Source organism: Bubalus bubalis, chromosome 5, assembly GCF_019923935.1.
Source record: "Bubalus bubalis isolate 160015118507 breed Murrah chromosome 5, NDDB_SH_1, whole genome shotgun sequence".
NCBI lineage: Eukaryota > Metazoa > Chordata > Mammalia > Artiodactyla > Bovidae > Bubalus > Bubalus bubalis.
This window is the reverse complement of record NC_059161.1, coordinates 116,681,833-116,697,314: the sequence shown is the minus strand read 5'-3', so window position 1 is coordinate 116,697,314 and position 15,482 is coordinate 116,681,833. Positions and strand designations below refer to the sequence as shown.

The following is a 15,482-nucleotide window of genomic DNA, read 5'->3' as shown; positions in this document are numbered from 1 at the left end:
GGCAACACACTCCAGTATTCTTGCCTGGGAAATCCCATGGTCAGAGGATCCTGGTGGGCTACAGTCCATGGGGTCACAAAGAGTTGGACACGACTGAACGACTAAAAGGGCGTGCTCTACCAGGGTGGAAAGGGGACAGGATTCCAAGTGCAGCTTCTTTTGATCACAGAGCTTTTCTCTGAAGTCAAAGGAAGGACTTTCACGTATGAGGCATAAACCTGACCAAAATTTTCCTCTATAAACAGATGATGCCAGAGGCAGCGCTATCAGGAGACAATGCTAGAGGCAGTGCTGCCCGTTAAGAGGCTAATGGAGCCACATACTTGAGATGGACAGTGTGTCAGAGCCAGAGGCTGGAGCGCACCTCTTCAATTTCCCATCAACGTGGGAATTGATTTAACATTAGAGCTCATCCTGACCCTTGCTCACACCCATTGTTTGTGAAACGAGTGGTAAGGTGGAGTCCAGTTACCCTGGGAAGCTCGGTCCCTCTTTCTAGATCTCTGCTGTGATCAGGCTTTTACTTCAGTAATGGTGTCTTTTCCTCTAAGGCTATGTTGATGAAACAAATCTTTAATGTCTTAGCTGTAGTCTCAGTGGGGTAGAGATGCTTCTTAACATTGAAAACCTGGAACTAAGAAAATGACCTCTGCCTCAAATGATAATATCCAGGTGCTAGGACAAACCAGTTTTTACAAAACAAGTTTGACTGACTTTAACTTGATCTGTGGAAATAGTGTAAATCAAATAGCTTAAACAGTTAACAGAAGATAAATTACTAATATATCAACAACTATAAATTAATATAATAAGAGCAGCTACCAATTGTTACAAAACTCTTTTAATATAAAAATGGAACAGTTTAGGGACTTCCCTGGCAGTCTAGTGGTTAAGACTTTACCTCCAATGTAGTAGGTGAGGGTTCAACCCCTGGTCAGGGAGTTTAAAAAACCCCACATGCCTTGAGGTCAAAAATCCAAAACAGAAAACAGAAGCAAGAGCTCTGTAATAATCTAGAGAGGTGGGAGGGGGATGGAAGTGGGAGGGAGGTTTATGAGGGAGGGGACATGTGTATGCCTATGGCTGATTTATGTTGATGCAGACCATCACCATATTGTAATTATCCTCCAATTAAAAATAAAATTAAAAAAAAAAAACAAAACTAACAGCAATACAAAAAACAAGCAATATTCCACAAATTAAATAAAGACTTTTAAGAATGGTCTACATCCAAAAATGGAACAAATTAGCATTTAGAAACAGATCAATTGTAGGTTTGCCTAAATAAACACAAGGAGGGCATTTTAATTCAGTGGGAAATGGTTTATTTTATAAATATTGCTGACATAATTGACTGTTATATAAGTAATAGCTTTTGGAAGTTTTTGTTACCTGCAGCCAAATCCATAACCTAACTAAAGTAGAACACATTCCTTCCTGCTTGATACCCTGAACAAGCAAAAATTTTAAATGTATTAAATAGGGTCTTTCCTGGTGGTACACTGGTTAAGAATCGGCCTTCCAATGCTGGGGACTTGGGTTCCATCTCTGGTTGGGGAACTAAGATTCCACATGCCATGGGGCAACTAAGCCTGAGTGCCACAACAAAAGATCCTCTGCACTGCAACTAAGACAACACACAGCCTAAAATAAATATTTTTTAAATGAATTAAATAAAGATCTAAATATACCATTTACCAATAATCACAGTTTGGAGACTCTGCATAGAATGAATACATCATAAGAACCTTAAAGGCTCCCAGGTGGCACAGTGGCAAAGAATCTACCTGTCAATGCAGCAGATGCAAGAAACACAGATTCAAGCCTTGGGTTGGGAGGATCCCCTGGAATAGGAAATGGCAACCGACTCCAGTATTCTTGCCTGGAAAATTCCAAGGACAGGGAAGCCTGGTGGGCTACAGTCCATGTGGTCACAAAGTCAGACATGATTGAGTGACTGAGCGTGCGTGTGTGTGCGCGCGCACACACACTCACACACACACACACGTGTATAACATTAAAAAAACTTAAAGATTCTGACTGCAGAATTATTTATTATAGCAAATGTTTCTAAATATGGGAGTAATTAAATATGGTGTAACATGCCCTTTCTGTGATACGCTGTCGTTGTTAAGTTGCTCAGGCATGTCAAACTCTTTGTGACCCCATGGACTGCAGCACGCCAGGCTTCCCTGTCCACCATTTCCCAGAGTTTGCTCAAACTCATGTGCATCGAGTCGGTGATGCCATCCAACAATCTTGTCCTCTGTCTTCCCTTCTCTTCCGCCTTCAATCTTTCCCACTCTCAGAGTCTTTTCCAATGAGTCGGCTCTTCGAATCAGGTGGCCAAAGTATTGGAGCTTCAGCTTCAACATATGTCCCTCCAATGAATATTCAAGAGTGATTTTCTTTAGGATTGACTGGTTTGATCTCCTTGCAGTCCAAGGGACTGTTAAGAATCTTCTCCAGGACCACAGTTCGAAAGCATCAATTTTTCGGCACTCCGTGTTTTTTATGGTCCAACCCTCACATCTGTTTCCGTACATGACTACTGGAAAAACCAGTAGCTTTGACTACATGGACCTTTGTCGGTAAAGTAATGTCTCTGCTTTTTAATACGCTGTCTAGGTTCATTATAGCTTTTTTCCCTAGGAGCAAGTGTCTTTTAACTTCATGGCTACAGTCACTGTCTGCAGTGATTTTGGAGCACAAGAAAATAGTCTATCACTGTTTTCCATTTGCTATGGAGTGATAGGACCTGATCCCATGATCTTAGGTTTTTGAATGTTGAGTTTTAAGCCATCTTTTTCACCTTCATCATGAGGGTCTTTAGTTCTTCTTCACTTTTGGCAATTAGGGTGGTATCATCTGTGCATCTGAGGTTATTGGTACTTCTCCAGTCTTGATTTCAGCTTGTGCTTCATCCAGCCTGGAATTTTGCATGATGTACTCTGCATATAAGTTAAAAAAACAGGCTGACAATATACAGCCTTGATGCCCTCCTTTCCCAATTTTGAACCAGTCTGTTGTTCCATGTCTGATTCTAACTGTTGCTTCTTGACCTGCATACAGGTTTCTCAGGAGGCAGGTAAGGTGGTCTGGTATTCCCATCTCTTCAAGGATTTTCCACAGTTTGTTGTGATCCACACAGTCAAAGGCTTTAGTGTAATTAATGAAGCAGAAGTAGATATTTTTCTGGAATTAAATTGCTTTTTATATGGGCCAGTGGATGTTGGCAATTTGATCTCTGGTTCCTCTGCCTTTTCTAAATCCAGCTTGAAGACGTTCTCTGTTCATGTACTGTTGAAGACTAGCTTGAAAAATTTTGAGCATTACTTTGCTAGCATGTGAAATGAGTGCAATTGTGTGGTACCTTGAACATTCTTTGGCATTGCCCTTCTTTTTTTGCATTACCCTTCTTTGGGATTAGAATGAAAACTGACCTTTTCAAGTCCTATGGCTACTGCTAAGTTTTCCAGTTTTGCTGGCATATTGACTGCAGCACTTTAACAGCATCATCCTTTAGGATTAGAAACAGCTCAGCTGAAATTGCATCACCTCCACTAGCTTTGTTCACAGTGATGCTTCCTAAGGCCCACTTGACTTCACACTTCAGAATGGCTCTAGGTGAGTGATCACACCACTGTAGTTCCAAGTCATTAAGACCTTTTTTGTATAGTTTTCTGTGTATTCCTGCCACCTCTTCTTAATACCTTCTGCTTTTGTTAGGTCCATACTATTTCAGTTCTTTATTGTGCCCATATTTGCATGAAATGTTCCCTTGGTATCTCTAATTTTCTTGAAGAGATGCTAGTCTTTCCCATTCTATTGTTTCCCTCTATTTCTTTGCATTGATCGCTTAGGAAGGTTTTCTTATCTCTCCTTGCTATTCTTTGGAACTCTGCATTCAGATGGATATATCTTTCCTTTTCTCCTTTGCTTTTCACTTCTCTTCTCAACTATTTGTAGGGCCTCTTCAACCATTTTGTCTTTTTGCATGTTTTTTTCTTGGGGATGGTTTTGATCACTGCCTCCTGTACAGTGTTATGAACCTCTGTCCATAGTTCTTCAGGCACTCTGTCTATTGCCGGAGCCAGCCGGCAAAGTCGATCAGGTCCCGAGAACGTGCATGACGTGGCTGAGAAAGAATACTGCAGCAAAAGAATACTACAACAAAGATGGGGTTGAGAGGATCAGACACGTCTCCACAAAGGGAAGCAGTCTGACCACGACTTTATTCAGCATCTTATATTTATACAGGAGAGCGTGAGAAAGACAAGACAGTTAACATTCTTCTTGGCTGACCTATACATCTTACTAAAAGTCACAAGAAATCTTGAGAGCATGGGAATGGCACCCTGTTATTATTTCTTACACCAGATAACATTTCCTTGTGCGTGAGAAGTTTGTCCAGAACTCCAGGTGTCTGCAGTAAATAATCGCCTAATCTCTGGGGTGGCGGGACAGAGAGCTATGTTTGCAAGCAAACCCTCAAGGACTGAGGCAGCTCCCAGGGCTGTGTCCTTTAGATAAAGGACCCCTTCTCATGGGCAGCTACCCTCAGTCTATCATATCTAATCCCTTGAATTTATTTGCCATTTCCACTGTATAATTGTAAAGGATTTGATTTAGGTCATACCTGAATGGTCTAGTGGCCTTCCCTACTTTCTTCAATTTAAGTCTGAATTTGGCAATAAGGAGTTCATAACCCGAGGCACAGTCAGCTCCTGGTCTTGCTTTTGCTCACTGTAGAGAACTTCTCAATCTTTGGCTGCAAAGAATATAATCAGTCTGATTTCGGTATTGACTGTCTGGTGATGTTCATGTGTAGAGTCTTCTCTTGTGTTGTTGGAAGAGGGTGTTTGCTATGACCTGTGCTTTCTCTTGGCAAAAGTCCATTAGTCTTTGCCCTGCTTCATTTTGTACTCCAAGGCCAAACTTGCCTGTTATTCCAGGTATCTCTTGACTTCCTACTTTTGCATTCCAGTCCCCAATGATGAAAAGGACATCTTTTTAGGGTGTTAGTTCTAGAAGGTCTTGTAGGTCTTCATAGAACCATTTAACTTCAGCTTTTTCAGCATTACTGGTCGGGGCAAAAAACATCTTTTTTGGTGTTATTTCTAGAAGGTCTTTATTTCTAGAATGATCAAACCAGTCAGTCCTAAAAGAAATCAGTCCTGACTATTCATTGGAAGGACTGATGCTGACCCTGAAGCTCCAATACTTTGGCCACCTGATGCGAAGAACTGACTCACTGGAAAAGACCCTGATGCTGCGCAAGATTGAAGGCAGGAGGAGAAGGGGACAGAGGATGAGATAATTGGATGGCATCACTGACTCGATGGACATGAGCTTGAGCAAGCTCCAGGAGTTGGTGATGGACAGGGGAGCCTGGTGTGCTGCAGTTCATGGGGTGGCAAAGAGTCGGACATGACTGAGCAACTGAACTGACTGAACAGACTAGAAGGTCTTGAAGGTCTTCGGCATTAGTAGTTGGGGCATAGACTTGGATTACTGTGTTATTGAATGGTTTGCCTTGGAAATGAACAGAGATCAGAGAAGCAAAAAAAATCAGGGGGCCTATTTTTTCAGGTTTCTTCAGGGAGAAAAATGAAACTGTTAGAAGATGAAATATATGCAGTTTGTGGGCTGAGTCACTAATTGTTTGCAGGAATTTTCTTATATATTTTTTTCAAGTGTGACCTTTCATTGATATGTTAAGAAATACAGAATTAGAAGAAACTAGTTTGAAATGATGGCTCGCTTCTACTTAGAAAATCTGAATACAAAGGAACTAATGGGAACCACAAAGATCAGGGTGCCAAGGTTTTAAGAATATTTTAGGTTTGCAAATAATAGCTAGTATGCTTGTAATCTCAACAATACATTTTTCTCTGATAAAGAATATCCTTTTCCAGAAGGTTTACAGTGTGGCCATCTCCTGCTGGAAGCCTGTGATGCTGGAATCAGGCCACTTTCTGTCTGTCTTTACAGGACACCGGGCTGCACTCTAAGAAATTTCTAGCTGTCCCCTGGATCCTGACCATCATATGGGCAGAGAAATTGGTGACATTTTTCTTTTGCCTGTTGAAATGACACAGATTCTTTCTGTTTCCTGATGTGGGTAAAGTGTGGAACCCAGTGATGATTTCTCCTTCAAGAAATGTACATCCTAGTCCAAACGAGGGTGAGCCCCCCTCCAGCAGTGAGAGATTCTGCATGTGTGTGACCTGTGCCTCCTAGGAGAGCAGCTTTAAGCTAATTTAAACCTGGCCAAGTTTAAATTAAATCTACCATTTATGTGGTAGATTTAGACTTCTCTACACTGATGATGTTTAGACATGACCGTGTACTTTCTACAATGAGAACATTTAGACCTGACCCTGTTCTGTGCGCTAGGACTGGAGACCTGGATAGGACCTGGCCTGCCTCTGTCCTGGAAAACTCCATGCCTGCGTCTGAATGTCAGCCCTCAGATGTCTGGGGTCTGGAGCTGAGGTGGCTGCTCTGGGCAACGTGCTCTTCTCTGAGGGGGTTCCGTGGCCCTCCCGGTGTTGGGACTGCAGTGGGCTCTGAGTCTCTCCCCCTGCCAGGTTCCCCCTCCCTGGGGCATGGAGGCTCCTCAGGTGGGCTACCTGGTAATTATTCCAATTTTCCAGCATATTTGGGTTGAGTAGGGAGGCAGGTTCACCTGCTGAGCTGATTCCAGGGATCAGGCAAGAAGTCAATGGGCAGCAGGTGAGGTTGCCGCTGTGATCTCCTTCTGGTCGATTCTCCTCAGAAGAGAACAGGGCTGCCCCCTGTCCTTCAGCCCAGCTCTCCTGTTTTCTCATCATCTCAGCAGCACAGGAAAGACAGAGCCTGCCAGAACCAAGGTAGTGTGTTCAACTCTAGTACGAGCTTTCAAACCAGCAAAAAACTCACACAGAACCAAAGTGACAACAAGAGGGGCCTGACTTCTCAGGGACCACCGTGGGGAGAGGAGAGGACCCTTCACTTCTTTCTAGGGTCCCAGGAGGCCCCAGGGGCCTAGCTGCTTTACACACTGGGGGCCCGCTGACCACAGCCATGGTGTCCTGACCGAGGGGACGTGTGACCCCAGGTGGGGGGGGGGTCTGGGGACTGTGTGAGTCTCACCCCCTCTGCATGGTCAGGATTGTGTGCGGGGAGACCTCACACACAAAGCTAAGATAGAGGGAAGAACACGTGAGAGCTTCACTTGTGTTTAGGAATGAATACTTTAGTGTATTCACTTTACACAGGCCTGTACCTGTTTGCCTCTTTACCACTGCGAGGTTCACCCTCCCTGGGGCTCCTGGGAACTCCTCAGGTGGGCTACCTGGTAATTATTCCAATTCACCAGAATGAACATGGCGAGAAGAGAGGCAGGCTCCTGGTGGATTGACTGCAGGGCACATGGATCAGGCAAAAAGCCAGTGGGATCAGGTGAGGTTGCTGCCGTGACCTCCTTCAGGTCGACCGCCCTACTCAGCAGAGACCAGACCTGCCCCTCGTCTTCCAGCCCTGCATCTGGTGTATTGTCTCAGCTCCTCAGCGGGACGAGAAAGGACCGAGCCTGCCAGAACCAAGGTAGTGCCTTCAACATGATCATGACAGCCATAGAAACAGTTAATATCACAGAACCAAAGGGAAAGGGGAGGACTTCTGTGGGACAATGTGGGGAGAGGAGACCGACCCTACCCTTCTTTCTACCATCCCAGGAGGTTACGGGAACCCCCTCGTTTCTGCCTTAGGGGTCCAACCAGCAGAAACTGGTGTCCTAAGCAAGAGTTGTGTGACCCCAAGTGCAGTGTCTGGGAGGTGGAATCACTTTGGAGGCTGGAAATGTGCTGGGTCTGGAAATTGTGTGGGTCTCATCCCATCCACATGAGTCAGGAACCTGTACCTGGAGACCCTGTGTCTGCTCTTTATCTGCAGCATGTCTTGTCCCCCCTGAGATTCCCATCCTCTGAATTGATGGTGTTGCCCTGATTGACCTGTGGGTCCTTTTCCTTCTGTTCATCTTCAGGCACCTTTGAGTGGGTTGCTGCTGTGTGTTATGCTGGGTGACATCACCTTTGGTGGTGTCATATTAATGTCATAACATAGCACATCGAATTTATAGGGTCACCGTGGTCTGGTTTCTTCTAGAATGAGTTCATGTAATTTAATATGTAATTTATTGTTATTTTATATTGGAATAGCATTGATTTCCAACATTTTGTTTGTTTTAGGTGTACATGAACTTGATTCAGTTATACATGGATGTCTATGCTTTTTCTATTTTTTTCCTCATATAGGATATTACAGATTTTTTTTCCAGTAGAGTTCCCTATTCTATTCAGTAGATTCTTTTTCATTATCAACTTGATATATGTGAGTGTGTATATTTTCATCCCAAACTCTTTATTCTGCTCCTGTAACTTTCTTTTGATAATCATAATTTGGTTTTCTCAGGCTGTGAGTCTGTTTTGTTTTGTACATTAGTTCATTGGTATGAATTTATAGATTCCACCTGTATGTGATATCTTAGGATATTTGTCTTTTTCTCTCTGACTTACCTCACTTAGTATGAAAGTCCATCAACAATACTGCCAGTATGATTGTTTTGTTTTGTTTTATGGCTGAGTAATGTTCCAGTGTGGGGCTTTCCCGGTAGGTTCGTGGTAAAGACTCCCCCTGAAGTGCAGGGACGTGGGTTTGATCCCCGAGTTTGGAAGATTCCCTTGAGGAGGGCTTGGCAACCCACTCCAGTACTCTTGCCTGGGAAATCCTGTAGACAGAGGAGCCTGATGGGGTACAGTCCATGGGGTGGCAAAGAGTCAGACATGACTGAGCGACTAGACAACAACAGCATTTGTTTTAAGGTGTGTATTTTGACTGGAACAGAGCTAGTTACTCCTCCCCTGCTGGAAGCCAGCGTGAGGACCTCCATCCGTGGCAAAGGTCATGAGGAAGGAGGCTCGACATACGCAAAGGCGGGATCAAGCCTCAGGAGTCCCCCTGGAAATTCTCGAGCATCTACCCCCAAAACCAGAGTCTGCCTACTTTACTACTTTGTGCTCTCACCTACACCTCTGACTTTACGGGGGGCTGTCCCCCACCACCTCTTTTGGAGAAGGAGTTAACTTAGAGCTCCAGTTAATAATTATTCCTGGGTGTTATAGGAGTGTTTCAACCTACAAACTCCTCTGAAGGTTCTCTAGCCTGCCTGACAGGCTTGTCTGGCCACATGTGATTGCTCACAGCCTCCCAACCGTGAGAGGCACAAGATGCTTTAAACCTTCTAAAAACAGGTTCTTTAGAGAAGTTAGAAAACTATTAGCATAAGTATAGTGGGCTGATTAGAAATTGTATTGGTGAAGGGTTTTTCATTTGTTGAGCCAATGTTCGCGGCTAAGTTTCCACATGCCCTGCCCTTATACACATTAATGAATATATAGAAGAAATAAGTATTAACCTTTGATATTAATCACGTTAGACCTTAGGCTAAGCAAATTCTTTCCTTAATTAAAACCGACTACACCCTCACCCTATAGGAATGTAACTTTATTTGGGTGGTGTCTGTTTTAAGAATAATCACCCCTGGAGAAATAAGTGTTGACTGACCGCTGTCACAAGGAGAGGGTCATAAATTGTCAGCAGGCTCCCTGGCCAGAAGATGATGTAACACCCCTAAGACCTCTGTATACATCTGTATGAAGCACCTGACTTTGATAAAAGTCAGGACTGCTGACCCCGCGTGACTTTTGTATAACATCTCAGTGTATAAAAACAGACCCTGGAAAATAAAGAATTGGGATCAGTTCCTTGAAAGACTGGTCTTCCCATGTCGTTCTCTCTCTCAAACTCTGGCTGAGTTTCCATCTGGAGCACGGAGCCCACCAAGCTTACTAATTTTGCCTGGGCTTCTAAGATCCGACCGGGGAGGCCTCAGTGTCTCCTCTCCTTCGGGAGAATGGAAGGACGCCTGCGGCCTATGTAAGTGGTGCAAACTTCTTGTCTTGAAGTTTTATTGGTTTCCCTCGTAAACCAAGCTACTCAGCCTCTTTCCTCCACTGAATTTTCCTGCTGAGCTATCCTCATTCTATTACTCTTTATATCTCTAATTAATATCTAATTAAAGCCAGTGTATTCGCCAACGCCATCTCCCCTTCGAACTCCCTGGATCAGCCGGGGCTGGACCTCGGCACTTGCCCTTTTCTTATTTGGTAACCATAATTTTTTTTTCTAAGTCTGTGGATCTGTTTCTCTTTCTAATGAAGTTCATTCATATCCATTTTTAGATTCCACCAGAAGTGGTATTATATGACACTTGTCTTTCCCCATCTCACTTCACTTAGTATGATCACCTATAGTTTCTTCCCTATAACTGGATGTGGCATTATTTCATCCTTCTCTATGTCTGAGTAATATTGCATTGTGTGTATGTACCCCATCTTCTGTATCCATTCATCCATTCATGAACACTTAAGTTGCTTCTGCATCTTGGCTATTGTACCCAGTGGTACCATGATGTTTGGGTACAGGTGTTTACAAATTTTGGTTTTCTCTGGATCTATGCCTTGGTATGAAATTGCTGCATCACTTGAGTTTTTTTTTAAGAACCTCCATAATGTTCTGCCTAGTGGGTATACTGATTTACATTCCTACCAACAGTGTAGGAGGGCTCCCTTCTCACCACACCCTCTTCAGAATTTATACTTGTAGATTTTTTGAGATGGTCATTCTGATCGATCAATGCGAGGTGATACCTCATAGTATATTTGATTTGCCTTTCTCTAGGAACTAGTGATGCTGAGCATCTTTTCATGTGCTTTATGGCCATCTATGACTTCTTTAGGGAAATGTGCATTTAGATCTTTGGACGATTTTTTGTTAGGTGAGTTGTTGTTGTTGTTGAGCTGTACGAGTTGTTTGTATGTGTTGGAGATAAATTCCCTGTGGGTATCTTCGGTTGCAAGGATTATTTCCATTCTGAGGGTTGTCTTTTTCTTTAACCAATGGTTTCCTTTGCTGTGCAAATGCTTTTAATGTTTATTAGGTCCCATTTTTATTTTTCATGATCACAAATGCTGAATTTTATGTCAAAGTATGTTCTGCTTTCTTCCTCAAGAGTTTCATGGTATCTCTCCTTTTATTTAGATCTTTAATTTGTCTGGAGTTTCTTTTTCTGTGTGGTGTTAGGGAGTATTCTAATTCCATTGTCATTTTCATTGCTAAGAAACCTGCCTGGTGTCCTCCACTGCGGCTGTTTTCTATTTCCATTTCCAGCATCTGGTGTAGGAGAGTTCCCTTTTCTCCATACCCTCTCCAGCATTAACTTTTTGTAGAGTTTCTGTTTATGGCCATTCTGACCTGGTGTGAGGTATTTGAAGTTTTGATTTGCATTTCTCCCATCTTTAGTGATATTAACATCATTTCATGTCTTTTTTTTTTTTTAAGACAATGTGAGTTAACTTATTTATTCAAATTGGGTTTTTGAACACCTGCCCTGTTTTGGATATTTTTCTGATGACCTTCCCTAGGACATTTCTTGAGGGCAGGTATTTTTTACTTATAGCCTCACAGTCCACAGGGTCGCTACAAGTTGGACACGACTGAGTGACTTCACTTTCACTTTTCACTTTCATGCATTGGAGAAGGAAATGGCAGCCCACTCCAGTGTTCTTGCCTGGAGAATCCCAGGGACGGGGGAGCCTGGTGGGCTGCCGTCTATGGGGTCGCACAGAGTCGGACACGACTGAAGCGACTTAGCAGCAGCAGCAGCAGCAGCAGCCACAGGCCTTGTGAATATCAGGTGCCCATCAGCATTGGTTTCAAAGGTTTGTTGTGAGAAATGACCACAAGGTGGCAGCATGTCTTTATGCCCAACTCTGGTTACTGGGGGAACCAGAGCCTTAGGGAAAGTCGTGTTCCTGGATTGTCAGTTAGAGTGGAATGTGCCAGAAGAAACACCCAAGGCTTGTGTCCCATTCCTTCTTCCTTACCCCCACCCCCTGGACAAATCCTAATTCCTGCAATCCCACTCTGTGGAGGGTGCTTTCATCCATAGATGGGGTGACCGTAAAGAAGGAGCCTAGAGATGGGAACCCCAACACCAGGAGACGTGGAGCCCACGGGGCTTTTCAAAGCTCTTCCAGCCCAGAGGCTCCACATCCTGCGGGTGCAGTAGGCGTAGTTTCCCTGCAGGAGGACCCCCTGGATCTGGAGCTTGTGGGCCCCTGCAGAGGCGAGCAGGCACGCCAGGTCCTTGGGGCAGGGCTCATTGGCTGGTATATCCTCCGAGCTCCGTCAGCCCCATGACTGTCCATCCTTGGGAACTAAGCCTGCCCAGGCTTCAGGGATGTGCCAGCAGCCCAGGGCACCAAGGCCTGAGGGGAACAGAGTCAGCATTTTCTTTTTATAATTCGTATTTTGTATTAGCATACAGGTGCCTTACAATGTGGTAGGGTGTGTTTGTTTGTTTTAGGTGCACACCAAACATGATTCCCTTTGCATAGATGCGGACATGTCTTTTTTTTTTTTTTTTTTTCAGTGTTACAGCTCTATTTTATTTAGAAGATAGCAGGAGAGTAAGAGAGAGAGAGAGAAAGAGAAGAGTGCACGCACGTGGGAGAGAGAGTCCGAGAGAAAGCGCTTTGGCTCCTCCTTTTATATGTTTTTTCCTCCATCTGGGCCTGCCCTATGCAAATTGGGCTTAGCCAGGAGTGCTGTTTGTTCTGTTTGTTCTGCCTGAAGTCTTCACTCTGGTCCTTGGACCTTCCTTGTCTTAGCCACCGCCATTTTGGACTCCTTTTCCCTATTCTACCTACCTAACATTCCCCCCTCAAGAGATGGGAGGCCCAATTCTTTGGGAATAGGGGCGTCGAGGTCTTTCTGGCTACTTCCTGCTGAACTAGGGCGGTGAGGTGTATTGGGCCTCCCTCTCTTGCTAGTCTCAATCCTCAGAGCCCTTATAGCGGTGTCCAAGGGTGTGTGATATATTCCGTGGTTAGCTGTAGTTTTATATCTTTGTTGAACTGGCACTGCATGTTGTAGCTGGTTGACCTTAACCGGAGGTCTTCTGGAATCTGAGACTGGGCCACGTGAGCTTTCTGCTGAGTTAGTTTTTCGCTGTCCCAGTTTCCAGCAAGATGGGCCTTCCCCTGAGCTGGGTTTCTTCGCCTTCTGCTTCTAGCGTGGGAGCTTTGCTGAGTTGGGCTCCTGCTGTGTTTGGCCTCTTCCACGCAGAGGTTGTTTCAGCCAGGTTATATCTGAGTCACGGCACCATAGATGTCACGCGAGTGTATGTTCCTCGGTTCTTTGTCTCATCACAACAAAGATTTGGAGCGACAGACATTAAAGCCCTCGGCGCGTCACAGCTCTTGGGTCTTGGAGAAACCGTGCTACAGCTCTTAGGCAAATCATTGTTACAGCTCTATTGTATTTAGAGGATAGCAGGAGAGTGAGAGAGAGAGAGAAAGAAAAGAGTGCACGCACGTGGGAGAGAGAGACCCCGGACATGTCCTTTTTTGGGTTTCCTTCCCATATAGTTTATTATGCGGTGTTGATTAAGGGTCCTCGTTGATTATTTTTAAAAGAGTGTGTGTATGTTCATCTCTACCTGCTCGTTTCTCACCACCCATCTCCTTTCCCTCTGAGGCCATTTCTCTTTGGTAGAGACGTTCATATGCATCCATTTTTAGACTCCACCACTAAGTGTTACCATATGACCCTTGTCTTTCTCTGTCTCACTTAGTGTGATCGTCTCTACGTCCTTCCTTGTTGCTGGGCATGGCATGATGTCACCCTTTTATGGCTGAGCGATATTGCTCTTTGTGCGTGTACCCTGTCTTGTTTACCCTTTCATCTTTCTGTATCCACTGAGGCTTCAGCCCTGTCTTGGCTCTTGTAAATAGTGCTGCCATCGATGTTGAGGTGCACCTGTCTTTTATTTTTTTATTTTTAATTTTTTTTTTAGTTTCAGGAAGGAGTTTTACAGACCATTTTCAAGGCCATCATATTCAGCCATAGATATTATGCAATACATAATATGTACTTCAGAACTGTACATTTCCAAAGGGCACAGTTCATATAAACTAATGACACCCCTTCAGAGGTGAGCAAAGAGGTGGCCCTCTTTATAGCAATTCCTTAAACTCCAGGCTAAAAACTCTTGGACCAAGTGAACTCTAAAAGTCTTTATGGATCTTATTGTTGTTCAACTGCCAAGTGGTGTCCAAGTCTTTGCAATCCCATGGACTGCAGCACGCCAGGCTTTCCTGTCCTTCAGTGTCTCCTGGAGTTTGCTCAAACTCGTGTCCATTGATTCAGTGATGCCATCCAACCATCTCATTCTCTTTTTAAGGATCTGAATGTCCCTAATTCCACAGTGACATTATTATTTTCAAAAACCTTGTGTTAGCTCAAGCTTTGAAATGAAACTCTAACCCCTAAATGTGGCTCTTTTTGGAGAAAGGATACTTATACTTAAATGATGCCATAAGGGTGGGACCCTGATCTAATAAATTTGGTGTCCTTGGAAGAAGCAGCAACACCAGGAGTGTGCAGCTATGGAGAAAAGAGCCATGTGAAGACAAGAGAGAAAGTGGCCATCTGCAAGTCAAGGAGAGAAGCCTCAGGAGAGACATCACCACTGGCACCTGGATCCTGGACTTTCAGCACTATGAGGAAGTACACTTCTGTTGTTTAAGCCATCTAGTCTGGTGTATTCTATTTCAAAGCTTGAGCTAGCACCTGTCTTTTAAAATTATGGTTTTCTCTGGATCTGTGCCCAGGAATGGGATTGCTGGGTCCTGTGGTGCTTCTCAGTTTAGTTTTTGATGAAACTTTGTCCTGTTCTCCTTGGTGGATTTCCTGACTTTCATTCCCACCAACAGGGAGGAGGGTTCTTTTCCTCCATTCCCTCTCCAGCACTTACTGTTGTAGATTTTCTATGCAGACCTTTCTGACGTGTGTGAGGTGATGCCACACTGTACTTCAGATTCGCAGTTCTCTAATACTCATAGACGCTGAGCATCTTTTCATGTGCTTCAGGCCCATCTCTCTGTCTTCTGTGGAGAAAGGTCCACTTAACTCTTGTGCCTCTATTTGACTGGGTTGTTTCTTTGATATCGAGGTGCACAAGCTGTTTGTTTTAGAGAGAAATTCCTCATGGGTGTTTTTGTTTGCAAATATAGTTCCATTTGGAGGGTTGTCTTTTGTTATGTTTATGGTTTCCTCTGCTATGCCAGTGCTTTTAAGGGGAATTAGGTCCCATTTATTTATTTTTGTTTTATTTTTGATGATTCTAAGAGGTGGGTCAAAAAAGAACTTGCTTCATTTTGTGTCACAGAGTGTTCTGCTGTTTTCCTCAGAAGTTTCATTATATATATATATATATATATATATATATATATCCTTTTATTTAGATCTTTAATCTATTTGGAGTTTATTTTTGTGTATGCTGTTAGGGAGTATTCTAATTGCATTTCATTATC

At 43.8% G+C, this 15,482-nt stretch overlaps 1 long non-coding RNA gene across 1 annotated transcript; it reads left to right on the top strand.

Annotated features, from left to right (window-relative positions):
* The first annotated feature begins 5,658 nt into the window (after positions 1–5,658).
* Positions 5,659–7,981, top strand: LOC123465771. Its single transcript, XR_006641043.1, has 2 exons — positions 5,659–6,875; positions 7,364–7,981. It is a non-coding gene; the product is annotated as an uncharacterized LOC123465771 (long non-coding RNA).
* Positions 7,982–15,482: the final 7,501 nt, after the last annotated feature.